The following is a 27,175-nucleotide window of genomic DNA, read 5'->3' as shown; positions in this document are numbered from 1 at the left end:
GGGCGGGAGCTGTCCAAAAGCTGAAGTGAGATATACACACACTAATGAGCCTTACTAAGTAAGTGAATTGCAGGGTTCAGGCATAATATAGAGTTTGCGGATCTGACTTCCCCCATAGGGCTGGCACCCAGCTGTGGGGATCCCTGAGGGTTGTGTTACACTGCGGGGCTCCCAGGCTTCCTGTTGACCAGATTGGAGGTTGCCAGGTCTGAATTCCCTAAACTCTGGTGGCCCACACCACAGAGACTCACACCTCTTGAGTCCTCAATATCTCAGACTTTCCATCCCTGAATCCATCACGCACTGAGGTCCATCTGAGGTCCTTGAATGCCCTAGCCTTCAACGTTGGCATTTTTTCTTTATTGTTTCATTTTGTTTTGTTTTTATTTTCATTTTGACTTATTTTTTACATTTTTCAATGTCCTGATTGCTAACCACCGCATTATCCCCTAGTCTTCTCTCACAGCGTATCCCCCAAAGTCTTTTGTTATTCAGTTATTTAAGGTTTTTTTTTTGTGGTAGGTGTTGTGTAGTGGGTGTTTTAATTCTGGTTCGTGTATATTTGGTTTTTTTTTTCTTTCCCCTACCTGTTCCCCACCCTTTGCCCTCCCCCTTTTCCTTTCTTCCTCTCGTCCTTTCCCTCCCCCCCCCTTTTTTTTTCTTTTTTCTGTTGTCTCTCCCTCTTGTCCCTCATATTCCACTTAGTTTATTTTAACTCAATTATACAATAGGTGCAGCAGGAAACACCTCACATTTGCTGGGTTTTCTCATCCTGCACTGCCTCATTTCTGTGTGAACTGATTTAGGCTACCTACACTATCCTCTTTCCCCTACATCTTGATATCCGCCACCATCTACTGTCTCTCCTATATTCCACCTCCCACCTCCCTTTCTTCAATCCACAAAGGGTCTCAGTCTTAATTTCTTTTTTTTTTTCCCCCCCTTCCCTGGTTGTCTGTTCTTGGTGTCTATTTGTTGCGTTTCGTTTCTTTGTCCGCTTCCGCTGTCGTCAGTGGCACGGGAAGTGTGGGCGGCGCCATTCCTGGGCAGGCTGCTCCCTCCCTTCACGCTGGGCGGCTTTCCTCACGGGCGCACTCCTTGCGCGTGGGGCTCCCCCACGCGGGGGCACCCTTGCATGGCACGGCACTCCTTGCGCGCATCAGCACTGCACATGGCCAGATCCACACGGGTCAAGGAGGCCCGGGGTCCGAACCGGGGACCTCCCATATGGCAGACGGACGCCCCAACCACTGGGCCAAAGTCCGCTTTCCCCAGTCTTAATTTCTAATACCTTTGTTTTGTTTTCTGTCTGTTATCCACTCTTCAAACTATCACCTTTCTTTTCTCTTTCCCTCTCTCATGAAAACAATAGCTTTTTAGCTCATACCATATTCCTCCCATATTCAATCATCTACCTCATAATAGGTACTCTACCTACTGCTATAACTCTACACAATTTACATGAATCTAACCTCCATCCTCCCAGATCTCATATTCTTGCTTTGTTAACATATATCACCAATACTACTTTACACTTTTCCCTTGCTTACACAATTGCCTTTCCCCGGCACTAATACTTTCCTTTAAAGTGAACTTAACCAACAACAAGAAATTAGAATAAGAAGAAAAGAGTGACAAAGAGAAGATATAACACCTATGCAAAAATAACAGCTAATTAACCTCCAAGAGTACACAAAGAAGCTAAGGAACTGATTAAATCTGTCAACATAAAGAGATGACCGGAAAGCAACAAAAGTCTACAAACCAAACCAGTAATCAGGAAAACATGGCTGAATCCAATCAACAAACCAAAAATCACGAAGGGGAGCAAAACTTTGCACAAGCAATGAAAGATCTCAGAACATTTATCACCGACAAATTTGACGAAGTAATGAAAGAGGTTAACAACATGAAGACCATCACTTGAAGGGGAAATTGCAGACATACGCAAAAACATAACAGATATGATGGGAATGAACACCACAGTTCAAGAAATCAAAAATACACGTGCAGCAAATATCAGCAGACTAGAAGAGACAGAGCAGAGAATTAGTGATGTGGAAGACAGTACATCAGAAATCAAACAGATAGTAGAAGGGGTCAATAAGAAGATAGAAAAAATCCAATTAGGACTTAGGGACCTGAATGACAATGCAAAATGCTCAAACATATGTATTATAGGCATTCCAGAAGGTGAAGCAAAGGGAAAGGGGTCAGAAGGAGTGTTGCAGGAAATAATGGCTGAAAACTTCCCAAATCTACTGAAAGAGACAGATGTACATATCCAAGAAGCACAGCGCACTCCACTAGTCATAAACCCCAACAGGCCCACCCCAAGACATATACTTGTCAAATTATCCAATGCTCAAGACAAAGAGAAAAACCTAAAAGCAGCAAGAGAAAAGAAAACCATCACATACAAGGGAAGCTCAATTAGATTAAGTGCTGATTTCTCATCTGAAACCATGGAGGCAAGAAGGCAGTGGTATGATATAGTCAAGGTACTAAAGGAAAAAAATTTCCAACCAAGAATACTCTATCCAGCTAAACTAACATTAAAACATGATGGAGAGTTCAAAATATTCACAGACAAAGAGAAACTGAAAGAGTATACCAACAAGAAACCTCCCCTTCAAGAAATTCTAAAGGGAGTTCTGCAGGAAGAAAGGAAAAAACAGGAAAGGCAGAGTTGGAGGAGAGTATAAGAGCAACAACAACAAAAAAAAAGACAAAAAACAAAACAAAACAAAATATGACAAACAAAAATCCAATCAAAATATTGCTAACACAAATAATTCCTTGAAAGTAATAACATTGAATGTCAACGGATTAAACTCACCTATCAAAAGATTCAGACTGGGACATTGGATAAGGAAATATGACTCATCCGTATGCTGTCTACAAGAGACACATCTTAGACCCAGAGATGCATGGAGATTGAAAGTGAATGGCTGGAAAACAATCATACAAGCTAACAATAACCAAAAAAAGGCAGGAGTAGCTATATTAATATCAAACAAAATAGACTTTAAATGTGAAACAATTGTGAGAGACAAAGAAGGATACTACATTTTAGTGAAAGGGAAAATCTGTCAAGAAGATCGAACAATCATAAATATTTATGCTCCTAACAAGGGTGCCTCTAAATAGGTGAGGCAAATGCTGGAAAAACTAAGTGAAACAATAGATGCATCTACAATTATAGTGGGGGGTTTTAATACACCACTATCAACTCTGGACAGAACATCTCAAAAGAGAATCACTAAAGAAACAAAACATCTGAACAGTATATTAGAGGAGCTGGATCTAATAGACATATATAGATCGCTACACCCAAACACAGCAGGATATACATTTTCCTCAAGCACACATGGATCATTCTCCAAGATAGATCATATGCTCGGCCACAAAGAAAGGCTGAATAAATTCAGAAAGATTGAAATCATACAAAACAATATCTCTGACCACAATGGAGTCAAGCTGGAAATTTGCAAGGGACAGAAGCCCAGATTTCACACCACGATTTGGAAATTAAACAGCACACTCTTAGAAAAACAGTGGGTCAAAGAGGAAATCTCAAAAGAAATCAATGACTACCTTGAATCAAATGATAATGATAACACAACATACCAAAATTTATGGGATGCAGTAACAGCAGTACTGAGAGGAAAATTTATAGCCATAAACTCATATATCAAAAAAGAAGAAAGAGCAAAAATTGAAGAACTAAATGCACATTTGAAGGAATTAGAAAAACAGCAACAAAGTAACCCAACAGGAACAAGAAGGAAGGAAATAACAAAGATAAGAGCAGAACTAAATGAAATAGAAAATAAGAAAGCACTTGAAAAGATAAACAAGACCAAGAGTTGGTTTTTTGAGAAGATCAACAAAATTGACAAACCTTTAGTGAGACTAACAAAGAAAAAAATAGAGAAGATGCAAATACACAAAATAAGAAATGAGAAAGGCAATATCACCACTGACCCCACAGAAATAAAGACTATCATAAGAGGATACTTTGAAAAACTATATTCCAGCAAAAATGACAATTTAGAGGAAATGGACAAATTCCTAGAAACACATAAGCAGCCCATATTGACAAAAGAAGAAATTGATGATCTTAACAAACCAATCACAAGCAGAGAGATAGAATCAGTTATTAAAAATCTCCCAACTAGGAAGAGCCCAGGGCCAGATGGCTTCACAGGTGAATTCTACAAAACATTCTGGAAAGAACTGACACCAATCCTGCTGAAACTATTCCAAAAAATCAAAACAGAAAGAACATTGCCCAACTCCTTCTTTGATGCCAACATTACCCTAGTACCAAAGCCAAACAAAGACATCACAAGAAAGGAAAGTTACAGACCAATTTCTCTAATGAACCTAGACGCAAAAATACTTAAAATACTTGCTAATCGTATTCAACAACACATTAAACGAATTATACACCATGACCAAGTGGGATTCATTCCAGGTATGCAAGGATGGTTCAACATAAGAAAATCAATCAATGTAATACACCATATAAACAGATTGAAGGGAAAAAATCACATGATTATATCTATAGACGCAGAAAAAGCATTTGACAAAATACAGCACCCTTTCTTGATAAAAACACTCCAAAAGATTGGAATACAAGGAAATGTTTTGAACATGATAAAGAGTATATATGAAAAACCTAAAGCCAATATTGTTTAAAATGGAGAAATCCTAGAATCCTTCCCTCTAAACTCAGGAACAAGACAAGGATGCCCACTGTCTCTGCTCCTATTTAACATTGTCTTAGAAGTACTTGCTCGAGCACTGAGGCAAGAACCAGAAATAAAAGGCATTCAAATTGGAAAGGAAGAAGTCAAAATTTCATTATTTGCAGATGACATGGTCCTATACATAGAAAACCCTGAAAGATCTACAACAAAGCTTCTAGAACTCATAAATGAGTTTAGTAAAGTCGCAGGTTATAAGATCAATGCGCAAAAATCAGTAGCATCTCTGTACACCAATAATGAGCAAGATCAGGAGGAAATCAAGACACAAACACCATTCAGAATAGTAAATAAAAAAATCAAATACTTAGGAATAAATTTAACTAAAGAGGTAAAGAACTTATACACTGAGAACTATAAAAGATTGTGCAAGGAAATCAAAGAAGACCTACATAAATGGAAGACTATTCCTTGTTCATGGATAGGAAGACTGAATATTATTAAGATGTCTATCCTACCAAAACTGATCTACACATTCAATGCAATCCCAATAAAAATCAACACAGCCTTCCTTAAGGAACTAGAAAAACTAACTATGAAATTTATTTGGAAAGGAAAGAGACTCCGAATAGCCAAAGACATACTGAAAAAGAAAAACGAAATTGGAGAAATCACACTACCTGACTTCAAAACATACTACAAAGCTACGGTGGTGAAAACAGCATGGTATTGGCATAAGGAGAGACACACAGAACAATGGAATCGAATTGAAAGCTCTGATATAGAACCTCACATATATAGCCATATAATATTTGATAAAGCCACCAAACCCTCTCAACTGGGAGAGAGTGGCGGCCTATTCAACAAATGGTGTCTGGAGAACTGGATAGCCATATGTAGAAGAATGAAAGAGGATTACCATCTTACACCTTATACAAAGATCAATTCAAGATGGATCAAAGACCTAAATATAAGAGCCAAGACCATAAAAACCTTAGAAAGCAGTGTAGGGAAACATCTACAGGACCTTGTAATAGGAAATGGATTTATGAATATCTCACCAAAAGCACAAGCAGCAAAAGAACTAATAGATAAATGGGATTTCCTCAAAATTAAAGCCTTCTGCACCTCAAAGGAGTTTGTCAAGAAAGTAAAAAGGGAGCCCACACAGTGGGAGAAAATATTTGGCAACCATATATCTGATAAGAAACTTATAACTTGCATATATAAAGAACTCCTATATCTTGAAAATAAAAAGATAAACAACCCATTTAAAAAATGGGAAAAAGACTTAAACAGACACTTCTCTGAACAAGAAATACAAATGGCTAAAAAGCACATGAAAAAATGCTCAAATCTCTAGCTATCAGAGAAATGCAAATCAAAACCACAATGAGATACCATCTTACACCCATAAGATTGGCAGCTATGAAAAAAACAGAAGAATACAAGTGTTGGAGAGGATGTGAAGAAAGGGGAACACTCATCCACTGCTGGTGGGAATGCAGAAGGATACAACCATTCTGGAGGACAGTATGGTGGTTACTCAAAAAACTAGCCATAGATTTGCCATATGACCCAGCAATTCCACTGCTGGGTATATACCCAGCAGAACTGAAAACAAGGACACAAACAGATATATGTACACCAATGTTCATAGCAGCATTGTTCACTATCGCCAAAAGTTGGAATCAACCCAAATGCCCATCAACAGATGAGTGGATCAATAAAATGTGGTATATACACACAATGGAATACTACTCGGCTGTAAGAACAAACACACTACAAACACATGTGATAACATGGATGAATCTTGAGAACCTTATGTTGAGTGAAGCAACCCAGACATTGAAGGACAAATACTACATGACCTCAATGATATGAAATAACCAAGCTGCCCTAGATAGCAAGAGACTGAATGATAGGCTTACAGGAAATCAGAGGGTGGAGGAAGGATGTGAGCCGATGTCTGCAGGGGTGGAATTTAAGACGAGATGGTGGTAAGTATAAACACAAAGAAGAGATAAAATGGGGGCAAGGGGTTGCCTTTGGTTGGGGCTTTGCGGGTTTGAGGGTGGCTGGGGATGGGCGGATGGGTAATATTTCCCAAAAGTGGGGGGAGGGAGGGGTAGCATATGAACATAGGAGAGTGTCAGGTGTTGGTGGAGAGTAAAATGCCGAGAAAATCATATCAAAATATAATTAAGAGGGTTACCTGTTTAGAATGCTCGGAGGGGAGGGTCTGATGCAGGACGGGCTCCTGGGGAATGTCTAAATGCTCATTCTGCCAGAGTGGGTGACACCATGGGGTAGAAACCCAAGTAGTGAGAGTGGGGGTGGACCCACATCCTGGGGAGGACTAATGCCATCAAATAGAGGGAACTGTATCCCTCGAGAGAAAGGGTGGCTCCCAGGGCATTGGGGCAGTTGAGCAAGTTAGGCCCTGAACACTATTCCATCTATCTCTGTAAGTGGCTCCTCGGGAAACAGAGGTTGGCTGTCACTGTGGGCACCAAGGTGGAAGGGAAAATGGACGTTAAATGTGTGGAACCAAGGTAAATGGGGGGTAAGAGAGGAGTTTCGTGAGAGTACACAAGGATGGATATAAAACATGTAATATTACACCATAACATATAGGAGATGACAGACTGATAATGGAAACCATAATGTAAAACATAGGATAACTAAGAATTTAAAATCTGTGTATCCTAAACTATGCACCACAATGTAAGCACAGATGTCACCTTGTTTGAAAGCTATTGTCTCAGACTCTGTACATCACGTTAAGTAAATATGATGTGAATAGGGTGTAAGAGTATCGCTGTGGAAGGGAAAAGGTTTTGTGGTGGATGTATGGGAGTGCTGTATATTATATATATGCATTGCTGTGGTCTAGGGCTCCTGTGAAGAGAAGTTCAATAATTAGGGGGAAAAAAAAAAAAAAGAAAAAGATAGGATGTAGAATTTTTTCCAAGTCAACACGTATTCTTTATCTAACCTTTAAACCTATCGCTATATGCCATTTCCTGGTAAGGGACCCTGACATTATATTGGGCTTCAAATTTCAGGGAGTTCTGGATCACAGAGTGGTTCAACAATGGCAATGGAGGAATACTGGTATAGGATACCATTGACAGGTGATATATGGCTGACAGGGAGCTGTACAGAACATATGTCCAGGGTGCATGGTAATGTTTGGATATACTCATAGTGGCAACAATTAAAAACCACAGCAGGGGGGGTGCTGGGTTCCTGGCCAGTGGTGCTCTGTCGTGGTCCCTCGGGGAGCAGCGACAGTCTCCCAGGTGCAGCGGCGGGGACCGGGAGGGAGTGAGGGTTCAACAGTGAGCCCCTGACGCTAATGACTATGCTTGTGGGCTAATAAGCCTAAAATAAGAACAAGGCCTAGAGCAGCATTGTGCCTGGGAATTTCCTCCTGTCAGCCTTCATGTTACTCAAATGTGGTCAGTCTCGAAGCCAAACTCAGCATGTAAATGCAATGCCTCCCCCCCAGCGTGGGACATGACACCCGGGGATGAGCCTCCCTGGCACCGAGGGACCACTATCAACTACCAACTGATGATGCAACTGGAAAATGACCTTGTACGGAAGGTTCAATGCAGATCAGCAGAATATCCTTGTCTACATAAAATAACATGACTTTAAAATGCTGTTTGACCTAATGTAAGGGGGAAATGGAAAGGAGAAATGAGTTTATATGGCTACAAGTCTCTAAAAAAGAGTCTGGAGGCTGTCAGAAGGATTGCCCTTATGCACAACTGAGCAGAGTCTGAGAGACAGATAAAGCAGATACAACCCCCAGGTATTGGTTCCTTTGAGGGCCAAAGAGACCCATGGGAGTTATGGTCATGGCAGATGGGGTTAACTACCAGGTCAGATGGCCCCTCTTTGGAACTGGTGTTTAGGTGTGATGAATCTGGACTCAGATGGGATCTCTCTTCATAAGACTTTCATGCTAATGTGCTGGAGTTGCAATTAGTGTTGGGGTTTAAGATATATTTAGGGGATTTGAATCTCTGGACTGACAATGTGATAGCCAGGCCCTGAGCCTCAACAGACTCCAGCACCTACAATCTGATTTATTGAACTCACCACACTCAGCTAAGATGGAGTTGAAGAAGGACAACCACCACACCATGGAGCCTAGAGTGATTACAACTGAAAGTGGGAGGATTTCATCCAGCATCCATGTGGAATCTGAGCCTCCTCTTGACATAGAGGTGCAATGGGCACAACCAATCCAATGTCCACATAGAAAAGGTGGCATTGGATTGGGAAAAGTGGACATGGTGGCTGATGGGTATGGGGAAAGGGAGGAAGAGATGAGAGGTGGAGGCGTCTTTGGGACATGGAGCTGCCCTGGATGGTGCTTCAGGGGCAATCACCGGACATTGTAAATCCTCACAGGGCTTACTGGATTAAATGGGGGAGAGTATGGGCCATGATGTGGACCATTGACCATGAGGTGCAGAGGTGCCCAAATATGTACTTACCAAATGCAATGGATGTGTCATGATGATGGGAATGAGTGTTGCTGGGGGGGGGGGAGAGGTGGGGTGGGTGTGGTGGGGTTGAATGGGACCTCATATATATATATTTTTTAATGTAATATTATTACAAAGTCAATAAAAATAAAATAAAATACAAAAACAAAAAACAAAAAACAAAACAAAACAAAACAAAAAAACAAAAGGAGTTGTGACCATCCCACAGAGATAGTATGGGCTCCATCCCAAATTTGGTTTAGAGATGGAGACTGATGATGCCCCTACAAACATATGCATTCACACACTCACAGTATAAAAAAGGTTTATTACTCAAATGATGCTTTCTTAGGAAAACAGGGTGAGCTTCCCAAGCTAGTCCAAAATGGTCTGAGAAAACTAGGAAAAGATACTGGTTTGGGGCTTTCATGGTGATTGGGGGTTCATGGTGGGATCTGAACTTTCCACTGTTGCCAAAGAAGGGAGCTCCCCGGCTTTCTTTTCAGCTTGCCAAGATTTAGAGCAGAAGGGGAAGAGGGAGGGGAAACTTAAAAGCTGTCAGCATATAAACATTTTTTAAAAATGGGTTTGGTCCCCTTATTACAAATTTCCTCAGTATAAATTACCTAATTTCTAATGACTGATTTTCAGATCAGTTTATATATCTTGCAGGCGTAATGTTTCATTACCATGTGAATTCCATTAGATGTAATGAAATTTGGCGTTTCTCATACATATGGGTAGGAGAGTAAAATGGCAAACCTTTTGGGAAAGCTGGCAGTTTCTAAGAAAGTTAAACATATGCATACTTGAGACTCAGCAATATCTATTAGAGGTATATAGCTAAGAAAAATGAGTGCATATGTTTACAAAAAAGATTTGTCTGAAATGGTTCATAGAAAATTTATCAATAATTGACTGAATCTGGAAACTACCCTAATATCTATCAACAAAATAATGAATAATCAAGTTTGGTATATTCACAAAATAGAATACTGCTCAGCAAGAAAAAATTAAAATAAAAGAAGGAACTACTGAAACACACAACAAAGCAGAATCTCAGAAACATGTTGGGGTGAAGAAGTGAGATAAAAAGAAAATTCATATTGTAACATATATATGAAATTGGAGATGAGACAAAACTATTCTGTGGTGATAGAAGTCAAAAGAGCAGTTAGTGCTGCTAAGGGAATATTGACCAAGAACGGACATGAGGGGATTTCCTGTGTCTATGAGTCAGGGTTCTCTAAGGAAACAGAATCAACAGGAGATATCTGTCAATAGTATGTGATTTATAATGTTCTCTCATGTGACCACAGGAATGCACAAGTCTAGGTTCCGCAGGCAGGCTGCAAACCAGGGGCTCTGATGAAAGTCCAGTGAAGGTCCCTGATGACAGGAGATGGGTCCTTGATGAACATCTGGGAGCTGCTGGCTGTTCAAATATGATCTGGGAAATTCTCTCTGAATGCCAAAATCACTTCCCCTTTTAAGGCATTCAAATGTTTGGATAAAGCGTCACTCATTGCTGACGGCAATCTCCCTGGTTGACCATAGATGTAATCAGCCATCTATGCAGTAAACTCACTGATGACTAAAGCCATAAATGTCCTTATATTACAATTAGCCAGTGCTTTCTTGACCAAATGACTGGGCACATTTACCTGGTAGAGTTGACACATTAGCCTAACCATCACACTGTGGTAATGGAAATAAACTGTATCTTAATATGATAGGTAGCTACATAAGTGTATATACATGTGAAAATTCATCAAGATGTTTATTTAAGATTTCAATTTTATTCATATGTAAATTATAACTCTCTAAAAAGTAAATGAGAAAAACTAAACTATATTGTTTAGGGAAGCATACAAAAGTGACAAAACTAAAGAAAAGCAAGGAAGTTATTATGAGAAACAGCAGGATAATGGTTGTCTTGAGGAGGAAGGGAAGGGAATGTAAGTGAAAAGAGACACACTCTGGGGCTTCCAATGTGTCAGAAATATTCTATTTCTAATCTGGGAATGTGGTTGAATTACAGAGATGTTCAATTTAAGAAATATTCATTGCACTGAACTTTTTTCTCATGCATTCTGTTTTTAAAGTTTCTTTTAAAGGTAAGCCATTATGCAATTCATAAAGAAGTTTAAAGAAAGAATTCCCATAACCATGTGAAAGAGACCAACATTTATACAAATCAAGATATTTATGAAAAAAAAAAAACACAACTAGCCTCTTAACAAAACAGGTCTAAACAAATCTTCCTTAACCTAATAGGTGGCAGTTACCAAAACGTTGTAGCTAACATCATTTTTTAAATACATTTATTTATTTTCCCCTTCCCTACCACTGCCCTGCTAGATGTTTTTTTTGCTGTCTGTGTCCATTCGCTGTGTGATCTTCTGTATGTATTTCTCTCTCTCACTCTTTTTGGTCTTCTCTTCTCATCTTTCTCCTCTAGGAATTCAGAGGGATTTGATCCTGGAGAACTCTGATATGGAGAGAGGGTCCTTGTCAAATGCACCACTTCAGTTCCTGGTTTCTGATGTGCTTCATCTTGACTCTCCCCTTAGCCTCGTTTTTGTTGTGTCATCATCTTGCCGTGTGGCTCACTTGCATGGGCACTGGCTCACAATGTGGGCACTCATGTGGATGCTTGACTTACCATGTGGGCACACATGTGGGCACTCAGCCCACTGTGTGGGCACTGGCTCACCATGCAGGCACGCTTTCTCCTCTTCTTTTTCACTGGGAGGTCCCAGGCCTTATCACTTGAGCCACATCCGCTTCCCGCTAACATCATATTTAATCAAGAATCTTTAAAGATATTTCCTAGGGATTCAATAATGAGGTATACATGTATACTTTCACCTTTCTCCTAAATGCCTTTCTGGAGGTCATAGCCAGCACAGGATGACAGTAATAAGAAGGGTTTAAGCATTGGAAATGAAGAAACAAACCTCTCATTATTTGCAGATCATATGATTTTGCACATGGAAAGCAAGATAATCTGCAGGTAACGATGTGGAATAAGAAAGTCCAGTAGCATTGCTGGATGCACTGTCAACATTCAAATTAAATTGAGTGCTACACATTAGCAATATTGCAAAATAAGAAAAACCCAACTCTGTTCACAGTAAAAATTATCATGAGAATTTGAAGACACTTTATACTACTTTACTGAAAGATCTTTAAGATGAACAAAATAAAGGTATAGATAGGTTCTTGAGTGAGAAAGCTCAGTATCACAAAGATATTGATTCTCCTCCAGTCTTTTAAGTAACAAAACTTGGGCCAACATTGCTGAAGATGTAAGAACAGAGAGATATAATTCCCAAGAATTTCTTGAAAATTACTAAAATGTGACTTTTACTGAGAAAAGATAAACAGATAAACAATGGGAAAGGAACTGAGAGTAGTGTTGAATCTGTATAACCATAGAAATAAGCCTTTAGTAGACTGTGCATTTTTTGGTTACAGTGTCTAATGAAAGTGCAAAAAATAGTGATAATGTAGAAATTATATACCTGAAAAATGGGAGTGGAATAGAGTGTTGGAAACTGAAGCACAGCAGTCTTGTGACGTGCTGTCTCCATGACTATGCTTGCAACATAAGGAATGCAAGGGTTGAATGCTTGATGGCTATCAGGATGCCACAGGCAGAGGTTAAAATGAGCACATATATTTTATAGTAAATAGAATACTTAGACTTTGCACCTTGAGATAAGATTTTTTGAATTCCTTAGATCATGAGTAATGCTACTAGTTAACTGCATGTTGCTACTTGTTCTCATGTAGACTGGGGTATATAGAGAGCCCCTTGCAAACAATAAAGTTGTCTGATGAATCCCTACTTGCAGACCCCCTGATCCCAGCTCTCTCTCTCTTTCTTTCTCTTTGTTTCATTCTTCTTTTTCTCTTTCTTTCATTCTCAATACCCTTCGGGCTGACATTCCAACAATGGAGGAGGAAGGTGATCAGGAGTGCAAAGAATATTGATCTCATAATTTAGTCAAGATAGAAAGGTAAATATCATTTAAACTGATGTACTAAAAAATAGGAGAATAAATGTCCTTAAAGTATAAATAGAAACATCAGGAGAAATCTACTAACACTGTTCAGTGGAATGAAAAAGAAGGAAGTGGAACTATATGAAAAGAAGGGACTCAGGGATCTGGGCAGAAGCACCTTCTGAAACGGCAAATGGTGTCCCTTGTTTTCCATTTTTTATCAGAGAAGTTGTGAGCTTACAAAACAATTATCCATAATGTGCAGAATTCTCATACATCACCCCTCAATGGAGTCCCTTTTGTTGGCCAAGTTGCCATGGCCTGAGGAAAGCTCAGATTTTGGAATAGCCTGCAGGGCACGAAGGACTGGCAGAAATGCCCAGGGCTCCTGCAAGGATGTGAGAATAGCAATGGGTCTGAGCTTCCCCAATATCCAGACAACCCAGTACCCTAGGCAGCACCAGGTCCTTCCCAAAGAAAACACCAAGCTCAAGGTCTACAGTGACCTGGACAGATCTCATTGCTTTCCCCAGGAGCAGAACTTGGAGCATATGTAGCATCCACTTTGCACACCCTGATAGGACCACTCCAACACAGTCTTGGGAAAGACCTATCTACCCCCCACCCTGAGACACACAAAGTTCACTTCGGTGGCATCAAGAAAGTTTTCCTCTCACTGCACATTGTTTTAATTAGGTCATGTTAATAGTCCTCAGGAAGTGCTGATTGTGACTTGTCCTGGGACCAACATTTACAACTTCTTTGCAGCTGGGCCATGGTCCCTTTGCAGCAGGTGTCACTGTCTGCAGGTGACAGGGTAATGGCACCTCTGGGGGAGGGGGGAATGAACTTAGGGAATCCTGAGACCTATAACTGCTCTAGCTACAGATGGCATCTATTTACTGAAGATCCTTTTGCCAGTCCCAGCAACAGACATCAACCTTGGTGAGTATCTTTTTTAGGGCTCAGCTTCAGGTCAGGCTTAGAAAACAGAGACTGTCCAGAGGAGAGAACAGGAGAGAGGTTTTCCCTTGACCTCAGGACAGCTTTAACTAGCTCTGAACTCCCTTCTGGACACATGGATTGTGCTGATGGAGAGTGTGACAGGACAGGGAGAAGATGAAGACCCCAGAGCAGCCAGTGAATGGGCATGGGCTTGGGAAGGAAGGGATGTTGCCAAGGCTGAGGCCAGCCTGGGAAGTGCGGGGTGCTCTGTTCCCATTTGCTCTTTTCCCTGGGAGTGACCCAGGCCATTGAGCCCTGGACTCAGAGTCACTGATGAATTTGAATGTCTGGAATTCAGGGTCAATGTTCATGAACTTCTGCTGTGGCCTTTTTCTCTGTGTGCACATGTGCCTACAGATACATACCGCCTCATTATTAACCTTACGGGCAGGGTTCAGAGTTTGAGAAATAGGGTGGCTCACACTGGAGGGTCCGATCGTGTGTTTTCTTCACCACTGAGACACCAGCTGAAGGCAACGCTGAGTACCAGTCTGGCCTCTGGAGCCAGAAGCAGCTTCTTCCTAATCCTGGCTCTGCTACTACAAACTGAGGGGCTGGAAGCTCCTGGCACCACGCCTCAGCTCGCCGAACTGTGAGTGAGGAATTTGCCTAGTGTGACCTTGGTAGGCAGCTCTGAATATTAAAGTAAGTGGAAAACGTGGTGCAGGGCCAATACTTAGAAGTGAGATAGGCACCAGCTGGCAGGGATTCTCATCAGATTTTATCCCGTTTCCATGAGACTCTGCATAGGTTTCCATCTTCCTTCTTGTATGATTTTGGAAGTTCTATAGAATAGATAAGAATTACTCTGCTCTGTGTGTGTGTGAGAGAGAGAGAGAGTGAGAGAGAGAGAGAGAGAGACTGCATGTAGACCACATCCACATATACCATTACACTAGTGAATTAATCCTCCTTGGCAGTTATGCTTAATGAGTTTATACACACCACGATCAGACCACAGGTCAGATCAGACCTAGGCCTGCCTGCCATTTACCAGAAGTGAGTGACCTTGAGAAAGTTAAAACAATTTCCTGTGCCTCATTTTCGTCCATGTAAAATAACTTACATGAAGGTCCTGTCCCTAGCCCCAAAGCCCAAGATGCTGAAGGTCATCAGTAAATTGGGTTTATTGGTATTTTCTCTGAATGGACTTTGAACCATTTATTGGAAAAGGGGTTGGAAACAATGAAATTGGTGGCTCTATTCTAATTTCACTTCCTATATCTGAATTTCTATCTTCCTAATCACTTTTACCTCTCCAAATCTCTTATTAGATTTCCCCCTTATGTGACTGGAACACTCACAAACACATCCATCTCCCCTTTTGAATATCTTTAAGCCATTCCACTTTCAGATGCAGCAATTATTTCCAGCACATTCTGGCAGCCAGGAGCTTTCTCAAATATTACTGCCCCTGGCCCAAGTAGCAAGTCTCACTATGCCTGACTCACCAATATTTTATCAGTCCTTCAAACACCACTTCATTTGCAAATTCATATTTATCTGTCTGATGCTTGCTTCTATGGCACTTGCAACACCTCATTAAGTTTTTCCCTTGGATTATCCCTGGTAGAGTTAAAAAATATTTCTCATACAGATAAACCCATGAAGTACCAAACACCTGGGAGAAAAGCAAACCCAGCAGACACCATGGGTTCTATTGCAGAAACTTTTACATTATTGCATAGTGATGAAGACTGGACATCTAGCACCTAGATTACTGGGTTCAATTCCTACTAACTAGTGCAACTTTTGGTAATCTGTCTGGATTTCATTATTATCTGCAAAAAGAGAATGATGATCACCATATTTAGCTCATTTTGTTTGGGGGGAATTAAATGAACTAGTATTTTTAAAACCTTGGAGAAGTGCCTGGCCAGGGGTCAATTCTCAATAAAAGTTTCCTCTTTGTATCATCCTTCTTCTGATCTCATAAAGCATAGGTTAATGTGGATGTTTCATTGTGAAACTGTACCAGGGCTTTTGAACGTATGTCTTCAGACCCATGAGTCCAAGGCTTGATCCAGAAGTACACTCCACTCTACCCTCACCCAGCCTTGAGGTTATTAGTGACCAGCCGTGTTACTCCTTTCCTGTTCTAGAGTTCTGAGTCTGGCAGTAAGCTCAATACCAGAAAAAAGGAGGGCAGTCATATTGGCTAAGTTCAGTGTAAGAAGCTTTTGCTAAAGAGGAGTAATGAAGGGAAAATAATTAGGATATATATCCCATAATATTAGAAAGAAGTGGAAGCAGACTTGGCCCAGTGGTTACGGTGTCCGTCTACCACATGGGAGGTCCGCGGTTCAAACCCTGGGCCTCCTTGACCCGTGTGGAGCTGGCCCATGATCAGTGCTGATGCACGCAGGGAGTGCCGTGCCACGCGGGGGTGCGCCCTGTAAGGAGAACCGCCCAGCACGACAGAAAGTGCAGCCTGCCCAGGAATGGCGCCGCCCACACTTCCCGTGCAGCTGACAACAGAAGCGGACAAAGAAACAAGACACAGCAAATAGACACAGAGAACAGACAACCGGGGGAGGGGGGGAATTAAATAAATAAATTTTAAAAAAAAGAAAGAAAGAAAGAAGCTACATCTCTTTCCTTTAATCTGTAATGGTTCTTCTTTGTTTTTCATGACCCTGACAATTTTGAAGCATTCAGGTTATTTCTTTGCAGACTGTTCCTCAGTTTACACTCATCTGTTGTTTCCTCAGGTTCAATTCAGGTTATGTATTTTGGGCTGGACTCCTTTGTAAGTTATGCTTTGTCTTTCTCAGGCATCACCTTAGGATGCACAAGTTGTCAGTTGGTGCCAATATCTGTGGTGTTACCTATGACCACTTGATGATGTCTGCTGGGTTACTCCACTCTAAAATTATTATTCCTTTGTTTTGTTTTGTTTTTTAAGATTTATTTATTTCTCTCCCCTCCCCCCCCACCCTGGTTGTCTGTTCTCTGTGTCTATTTGCTGCGTCTTCTTTTTGTCCACTTCTGTTGTTGTCAGCAGCTCGGGAATCTGTGTTTCTTTTTGTTGCGTCATTTTGTTGCATCAGCGTGTGTGCGGCACCATTCCTGGGCAGGCTGCACTTTCTTTCGCCCTGGGTGGCTCTCCTTATGGGGTGTACTCCTTGTGCATGGGGCTCCCCTACGTGGGGGACACCCCTGCGTGGCACGGCACTCCTTGTGTGCATCAGCACTGCTCATGGACCAGCTCCACACAGGTCAAGGAGGCCCAGGGTTTGAATAGCGGACCTCTGATGTGGTAGATGGATGCTCTAACCACTCAGCCAAGTCCGCCGCCTCCTTTGTAATTGATAATTTGTGGGAGTTACTGTGAGGCTCCATTATCTCTTCCTCATCAAACATTCACCATCTAGCTTTAGCCTCAATTAATAATTCTTGCCTGAATCACTTTTACTTTGATGGTTGCAAAATCATGACTTTCTTTTCCATCTTTCTTGCTATACTTATTAGTTGGCATTTCATGTGAGGAAGTTTTTCTTTCTCCTTTTGTCATCTATCTATCTATCTATCTATCTATCTATCTATCTATCTATCTATCTATGTACCTACCTAATCATTAATCTGTCATCTGTCATAAATATGGACTTGTGGGTTCTTTTTATATTCAGGGGTTATAATATCATTATTACTGTCTATATTTTCTGGTGAGAAGTCAACTGTATTGTTGTTAAATTGTATTATTCCCACCTGTTAATGTGTTCTTTTTTCTCTGGCTGATTTCAAGATTTTTCTTTATATTTGGTTTTTATCTGTTTGGCTATGATGTGCTTAGGAATGACCTTTGGGTTTATCATGCTTGGGGTTCATTGTGACTCCTGAAATTGTAAATTTATATTTTTCCAAATTTTGAGCAATTTTGGCCATTATTTTTAAAAATTTTATTCTCTTCTTTTGTAACTTCTCTTGTGAGATTCCAATTATGTTTATTTTGGAATGTTTCATATTGTCCCACAGGTTTCTGAGGCTCTGTTCATTTTTCTTCAACTGTTTTTCTTTGTTCTTCAGATTATGTATTTCTATTATTCTATTTTCAACTTCACTGATTCTTCTGTCACTCCTATCTGTTGAACTCATGTAGTCATTTTTTTAAATTGCACTTAACTGTACTTTTCAGGTATAGATTTTTGTTTTCATTATGATTATGCCCATTTCTATATAAGATTTTCTATCTATTCAATCACTGATACCATATTTATTTTAATTCTTGGAATACATTTATAATAGCTGCTTTGGAGTCTTTGCCTAGTCAATTCAAAATCTGGGCACACTTGAGATAATTGCTATTTCCTTTATTTCCTTGATTATGAATCACATTTATCTAGTTCTTGTATCATCTTTTTTTCCTTCCCCACCTTTTTTTGGTGGGGGGGGTGTAGAAAACTGTATTGCAAACAATCCATTGTAATAATTCTTGATTTAGTTGCTATCTCTGAGGAGTTTTTATGTTTCCAATGTTTCCAAATTACTTACCTGGGTTCAACTGCAAAATTGTTCCCCTAGTGGTATGCAGCTGAAATATCTCTTTTGTTCTCTTGGCTTCCAGCTACTGCTTTATTATCCAGTCTCCCTGGGATCACCCTTTTTACACATAATTTGATGATTTGTGACTCAATCTGTCTGTGGTTTTCCTACTTCTAGGGATTCCTTTCTGTTTTCCAGCTGCTTTTCTGGTTCTCTCCTCTGATTCTATAAAGCCATTATCCTTCAGTTTTCTGTCACTTGACTGCATACAGTTGGGAAAAATACTCAGTTAAATAAGCAGCATATTCACAGGTCTCACCCCAACACCTCTCTCTCTCTGTTAGAGTAGATTCCTCTGATCTCTACCTGCTTTTCCCCCAGGCTATTGAGGGTCTCCCCTGAAACATGTCTAGTTTTGGTGGCAGTCAGGGATTTGGGAAGAATTTTATTCAAATGTGGTGTTTACTCCTTCAATTCTCTCATTTCCAGATTTCTCCTTTAAATTTCTAGCTTCATTTCTATCCCTTTTTTCAGGCACTTTGAGATAGTAAGAACTGCTTCTTTCCATAGCTATAGATTCCACTTCACAGCTTCAGGCAATACATTTTTGTAGCTGGTATTTGTCAAGTGTAAACTTTTCTCCAGTTTCTGCCTCTTTCAGGATGCTTTTGAATTTCTCTAAATGTTGTTTTTTAAAAATATTTTATCCATTGTTATAATTCGTAGCTGAGGGATAATACATTTATATGTGTATTAGAATTTTTGATAAAGCCTCATGTGTCATCCATCTGGTTTTATTCTTTTTTTTTTTTAACTCTTTCAGACTGTTAACTTAAAACTTCATTTTGTCATATTTAGTGAAATTTTTAAAATTTCAGATGCATTTTTTCAGTACTAGAATTTCATTTGGTTTCTTACGCAGTTACTATTTTTTTTCCATTTATTTTTCATCTCTTTACAGCAAAACAACAAACAGTTGTTCGTTACGAAAAAGCAACAAAAAGTTGTTTAATAAAATTTTATTGAAAATGAACATACATAAACAATAAATGTATAGTTAAAGTTGTGAAACCCCACAAAACAAACATGCATATCATACAGGACTCCAATGCATCACCCCACCACCAACCCTTGCATTGTTATGGAACTTCTGTTACAATATATGAAAGAGCGCTCTCAATCTATTTGTTAGAGAAAAATGGTGCTCACTGGGACATGGAGACTGATGATTGCTGGCAGAAAGTTTATTGGGACACTCTCCCAGTGGAGGGTGTCTGAAGAGAGACTTCAGCCAGCCTTTGGCAGAGGTGGTCATGAATTTATACAGTCCACCTATAGGCAGGAAAATTCGTAGTCAGTGGGAGGGGGTTGGGGACCTGAGGGCCAATTGGGAACTGTAGAGGTGAATTTTTCTCCTTGTATGGCTATGGGGTGGTGAGCTAGGGGTTGTGAATTCTAGGGAAGTGGGAGGGGTTGGTGGTGCCATGTGGCTCCTTTGTCTATTCTTGTGAGGAAATGAGCTGTATCTGAACACATTGGCTCTGGGTGGGGGTTGTTCTATGTCATGGGAATGCAAGTCACTGTTAAAAATTGTAAACCTTGTGATCAGTTAACCATTATAAACCTTGTAAGGGAGAAATCTCTAGCACTATTACTATTAACTATAGCCTATATCTTACATTTGGTGTATTTTCCCCCAACCTAACCAATTATTAGTATTATACCTTTGTATAGTATTACACCTTTGTATTAGTATTATACCTTTGTTATGTTCATGAGAAAATGTTCTCATATTTGTCCTGTTAAACAGACCATCTTCCATGACTGGATTACCTGTGTTGTAGAGCCCCATGTTCTGTACACTCCATTCAAAGTGTACACTCAGTGGCTTTCATTTTCTCATCAGAGTTTTGCTGTCATCACCTCAGTCAATTTTAGAATGTTTTCCTTACTCCAAAAGGAAAAATCCCTTACAACCTTATACTCCCTATAAAAGTTATTTTAATATCTTTACTAATTTGAACATCTGGGTCATCTTGAGTTGAGCCTTCCTCCCTCCCTTCCTTCCTTCCTTGATTTATTTCCCCCCACCCCCTCATTGTTTGCATTTGCTGTGTGTTTGTTGTGTGCTGGTCTCTTTTATAGGAGGCACACGGGAACCGAATCCAGTACCTCCCAAGTGGGAGGTAGGTGCCCAGTCGCATGAGCCACCTCCATCCCCTGCTTTGTTGTGTCTCCTATCATGTTTTCCTCCATGTGTCTTTTGTTGCATCATCTTATTGTGTCAGCTCACCATGCCAGCCCATTGTACCAGCTCATCATGTTAGCTGCTGTCCTGCTCATCTTCTCCAGGGAACACCAAAATCAAATCAACATCCCATGCGGAAGGTGGGAGCTCAATCACTTGAGTCATATCTGCTTCCCAAATTACTTTTTACTTGAATATTGGTTCCATATTACTATTTCTTTATGTTTAGTAATTTTGGAACGTGTCTTGATACACTGTAGGGCCCGGATTCCATTATATTTTACCAAAGACTGTAAATTATTTTGTTTTCAGAAGACATTAAATTAGGCTAAACTCAAATTCCATATTCTGAAATCTCAGTTCAGTAACTGCAGACTTACACGAATTGTTTGGCACCTGCTCTACACATGCATATTCATGAGTCAGGGAGAGATTTGGACAGATTATACCTAAAAATTGAGAGTACTCTATTTATGGCTCTCTTTCTTTAATGACTTTTCCCCTTACTGTCGAGCTTCTGTGTTTAAACTGAAATTTTTCTTTGGTTCTTCAGACCAATAAGACTGCATGTTCCATTTCAGTTTTAGTCATGTTGCATGGTAACAACTTCAACATGTCATGAGGCTGAGTCATTTAAAAAAAAGTGGAAAACTCTCCTTTTTTCCCCAAGTGTCAAACACATCAAAGGTTTGCCAACTTTTGTTTATTCTTTAGTGAACTTTAGTGAATATTTTTTCTTTTACAAATATTTTAAATCTAAGGATGTCATTTTCAAGAAGGTTGATTAATTAGGATTTGCTCAGCTGTTACCAGAAGCAAAACCTGTGCCTCTTTTTTACTTTGCAAATAACATTTTCCCCATGGAAATGCTTTCTCTTTCTATTTATATATAGTTGACCTTATAAAACTTTGATTGCCTCTTGATTTTGAGCCAGAGATAGAAAGCCTTTCCCTTCACTCACTTCATAGGGAAATTCAACAGAGTTTTCTTCCAATACTTATATGGATGGTTTCATTTTTAAAATTTAGGTATCCGTCTGCTCCAATAGGCCTTAGTCTTATGTATGGTGTGAAAATACATTAAAAAATTAGGATATAATAAAGATATATCCCTGGAGTAAAGATGAACTTTTTAATAAATGGTGCTGTGACAACTGTGTAGCCATTCTGAAAATGATAAAATTACAGCAATAGCCATAGTAGAATATCGGTAAGTCCACTCTAATCCATCTTTTATCCTCCATCCTGTGGACCCTGGGATGGTGATGTCCACTCCACCTCTATATCTAGAGGGGGCTTAGATCCCACATGGTTGCTGGATGCGATTCCGCTTGGAGTTGTAGGCACTCTCAGCTCCCTGGTGCGGTGGCCGAACATCTTCACCTCCCTGCCAGCTGACCTGGGTAAGTCCAACAAACTGCAGGGTAGGAGTTGCAACTCTGCTGAGGCTCAGGGCCCACCTGGCACATGGCCAGTCCAGAGATTCAAGTCTCCTGTGTATAAACCAACCCCATTGCCAACCACAGGTTCACCAAAAGTGACAGAAGAGGTATGGGTAGAAAGATCACATCTGAGGGTACACAGGATGGAGAAATAAAATCTGGGTTAGAGTGGACATACTGGTATTCTACTATAGAACTATTGTGACTAATAATGGAAGAAACTGTATCACTGATGTGGAGAAAGTGACCGTGGTAGTTTCTGAGGGCAGGGAGAGGGAAGAATTGTGCTGTGTGGGCATTTTTGGGATTTGAAGTTATCCTAAATGATATTGCAGGGACAGATGCTGGACATTATATATCCTGCTATAACCCACTGAACGTACTGGGGGAGAGTGTAAACTACAATGTAAACTATAGTCCACACAGTGCAGCAGTGCTCCAAAATATATTCACCAAATGCAATGAATGGGCCACAATGATGAAAGAGGTTGTTGATGTGGGAAGAGTGGAGGTGGGGTGGGGTATGAGGTATATGGGAACTTCATGTATTTTAATGTAACTTTTTTGTGATCTATGTATCTTCAAAAATACAATAAAAGTTTTAGAAAAATTACGTCAATAGCTAAGTCAGTTTGTAGACTTTATGCTGCTACTCTATCTGTCCATGTACAAGTATATTGTTTTAATTACAGAAAATTTGAAGCATGTATAAATATCAGGTAGAACTCATTTCCCCATATAGCTCTACTTTTACACTTTTTCTAGCTGTCATGTATGTTATTTTTCTTTTCTTTTTTTTTTTTTTTTCTGAGAAGGAAGATTTATTACTACCAGGCAGGCCCAGTGGACTCTTCAAAAAGCTGAGCACAGAGTTGGGGCTTTAGGTTCTATTTATACAAGAGACACAAGGGGTGGGGCCAGGAGAGGTTTAGGGGTCAAAAAGACTTTTTTTTGTTAGTTTTTTTTTAGGGTTTAGGGGTTTGTTTGAATACCAGCTAAGCTTGAATTAACATATAGACCATGTTCCATGTAAGCTTAAATTAATATATCACTCACCCTCCAGATAAGCTTGAATTAACATTGTTCACATACTGTCTGATGTAACTTTGAATACACTGTCTACATCCTATCTGAATATTTAAAGCCTATAGGACCTATATTACTTACTTGGCTTTCTAGAAATGAGGCACACTTGGATACAGAATTAGACAAGTTTGAATTCATGCACAGTGTATGTTATTTTTCCATTTCATTTTTAGAAATAACTTTCCTAGTTCCAGAAAAAAGCTTCTTGGTATTTTAACTTTGTCCATTAAATCTGTAAATTAACTTATGGAGAACTCACATCTTTATAATGTTTAGTTATCCAATCCAAGAACAAGTAATATCCTTCCATTTTGTCAGGTCTGCTTGATATACTACTGTATATAAAATTTTTCTTCATTAAGATTTCTGTATTTATTCTTGTTTGTTCCTAGAAATGTAAATTAAGGTTGGTTTGTAAATAGAGTTGTCTCATATATTCTGATGATTATTTTTGTACATGAAGGCCTTTGCCTTATGTGAAATTTATTAGCCCAATACATTCCTATTCTTTTATTGCTTGAGTTAGTTTTATCATAGTTTCTCTAGGGTTTACTTGGCATATTATCATACTGCAAATATAGTTTTACTTTTTTCAATTTTGATGCTTATTTATTTTCTCTTGTCTAATTACACTGGCTTATACTTACAGGACAATATTAATTATTAATTAAAATAATTGTCCCTCTTGTTTTGTTTCTGCAATACTTCCCAATTAAGGAAGGTGTGTGTGTAAATACACATGCATACACACATATTCATATAAAGGAAATATCCATAAATTCCTCTATCCTTTTTTTTTTTTCCTCAGGAGGTACCAGGGATTGAACCTGGGACTTCATACGTGGGAATCAGGAGTTCAATCACTAAGCTACACCATTCTTTTTTTTTTTTTTCTCTTTATTTTTTTTTTAATGTTACATTCAAAAAATATAAGAGGTCTCCATATACCTCCCACCCCTCTCACCCCACTCCTTCCACATCAACCACCTCTTTCCTCATTGTGGGACATTCATTGCATTTGGCGAATACATTTTGGAGCACTGCTGCACCACATGGATAGTAGTTTACATTGTAGTTTACACTCTCCCCTGGTCCATCCAGTGGGCCATGGCAGGATATACAATGTCCAGCATCCGTCCCTGCAGTACCACCCAGGACAACTCTAAGTCCTGAAAATGCTCCCACAGCATCTCTCTTCTTCCCTCTCCCTACCCTCAGCAGCTACTGTGGCCACTTTCTCTACATCAGTGCTACAATTTCTTCCTTTACTAATCCAACAGTTCCACAATAGAATATCAGTAAGTCCACTCTAATCCATACTCTATTCCTCCATCCTGTGGACCCTGGGATGGTATGTCCACTCCCCCTCTATATCAAGAGGGGGCTTAGATTTCACATGGATGATGGAGGCAATTCTCTTGCTTGCAGTTGTAGGCACTCTTGGCTCCCTGGTGTGGTAGTTGACCTTCTTCACCTTCCTGTTAGCTGGCCAGGGTAAGTCCAATAAACTAGAGGGTAGGAGTTGCAAGTCTGCTGAGGCTCAGGGTCTGGCTGTCTTGATTAAAAATCAAGATGGATGTTGATTTTTGTAAAAAGTTTCTTTTTTTTTTTAGCATCCATGAGATAATCTTATCAATTTTCATGAGATATATTAATACATTAAATTTTATTCATGGGTTTTAAAATATTGAACAATCTTTGCATTCCTGGTTTATATCTCACAGAGTACTTGTTTCCTAGAGCTGCCATAACAAATTACCACAAACTGGGTGGCTTCAAACAACATATATTTATTCTCTCATAGTTATGGAGGCTAGAAAACTCCAGTTGGCCATGCTCCTTCTCAAGTATCTAGAGAGGAATTCTTCCTTGCCCCTTTCTAGCTTCAAGTGGCTACTTGCAATCCTTGGCATTCCTTGGTTTGTTACTGAATCACTGCAATCTCTGCCTCAATCTTTCTATGGCCTTCTCACTAGTCATTGCACATATTCCACCCTAATTCTAAATTACCTCATCTTTACTAATTATATCTGCAAAGATCCCCATTCCAAACAAGGTTACCTCCTGAGTTTCCTGGTGGATATGAATTTTTGTAAAAAAAAAAAACCTATTTTCCCACTACATATGGTCATGTTATATTATGAGTTCCTGTGTCACCCATGAGTTATGAAGAATGCTTTAAATTTTCAAATATAAGCAGCATATTTAAGGCTATATTATTGATTTCTAACACATATACACACATTTTGGAAGAATATGAATATCTTAGAAGAATGTACATCTGAGATACATGGTTATCTCAGAGAATGTAAGATGTCAGCAGTTTATTAAATTTTCTATATATATATCTTTGTATTATTTTACTCTTATGGTATGCATTTGTGAGAAAAAATAATAATAAAATTTTCTATATCTTACTACATAATCACTGAGTGCCAGAATCCCTGGTAAGTACTTCTACAATAACTTATATCATGGCATGGTTTATATTTTATGGATATTATCTTTTATGTCTTCCATACTAGGCTCTGAGCCCTCTGGAACAAGCATCTAGGTCAATTAATCTTTGTATACCCCAGGAGTGATAACCTGTTCTGGCATATAGTGGATGTTCAAGAAAACTTTTTGAAATGAAAGGCAAGACTTTACTTTGGGGATTACATCCTCAGTATACACACCAAAGGATTTGGGAAATACAACACTGTATGAACCATTCTGCATGAACAAATTTGTTCATTCTTCCTGAACAAATGAGCATACACAGAAATATTTCAAGCTGACTACTGTGAGTGTCAATTTTGAGCTCACTGGTGTGGAGTCTCCTCAACAGAAATGTGACTGCTGTCTGGAGCAAGAAGAGATAGTAGGGGCCTAAGAGTTTCCATCAGAACTGAGAATGTTAGAACAAATTTGTGACTGGTGCTGTCAAACCAAATTCTAATTTCAGGACCTTCTTCCTTGAACATCTTCCTATAGTCTTCATGAGAATGCCTTCTGATAACTTGATCCTGAGAATACTTTTCCTGGTTCAGACTGGGATTGGGATCCTGGGGAATACTTTTCTTCTCTCCATTTATGCCTCTCCTTTAAACACTGGCCATGCACTGAGGCCCATGCACTTGATTCTCACCAATCTGGCTGTGGCCAACTTCTTGGTTCTTCTCTTCAAGGGGATCCCCCAGATGATATTTATCTGGGGAGTGACACACATCCTGGACAACACTGGGTGTAAACTTGTTTATTATATCCACAGAATGGCCCGGGGTCTTTCTCTCTGCACCACTTGCCTCTTGAGCAGTTTTCAGGCTATCACCATCAGCCCCAGAACTGGTGGGTGGATGGGGCTCAAAGACAGAGCTTGGAAGAATATCAATTCCTCCTGCCTTCTGTGCTGGATCTCCAACCTGCTGATAAACGTCTTTGTTCCCATACATTTAGATGCCGCTAATCACTCCCACAATTCTGCAAAGATACGGAATTATGGTCTGTGCTCTTCTAAAAATCCTGAAACATCTCGTGCTGCAAAATACACCATTCTAATGACTTTCCCTGATGTTGTGTTCATGGGGCTTATGATTAGTGCCAGCATCCACATGGTACTTCTTCTACATAGACACCACCAGAGAATGAGGTATATACATACCCTAAGTACCTCCCACAGATTCTCCCCTGAGGCCAAAGCCAC

This window comes from Dasypus novemcinctus, chromosome 18, assembly GCF_030445035.2.
Source record: "Dasypus novemcinctus isolate mDasNov1 chromosome 18, mDasNov1.1.hap2, whole genome shotgun sequence".
NCBI classification, from domain to species: domain Eukaryota; kingdom Metazoa; phylum Chordata; class Mammalia; order Cingulata; family Dasypodidae; genus Dasypus; species Dasypus novemcinctus.
Note: the sequence above shows the minus strand (reverse complement) of the source record.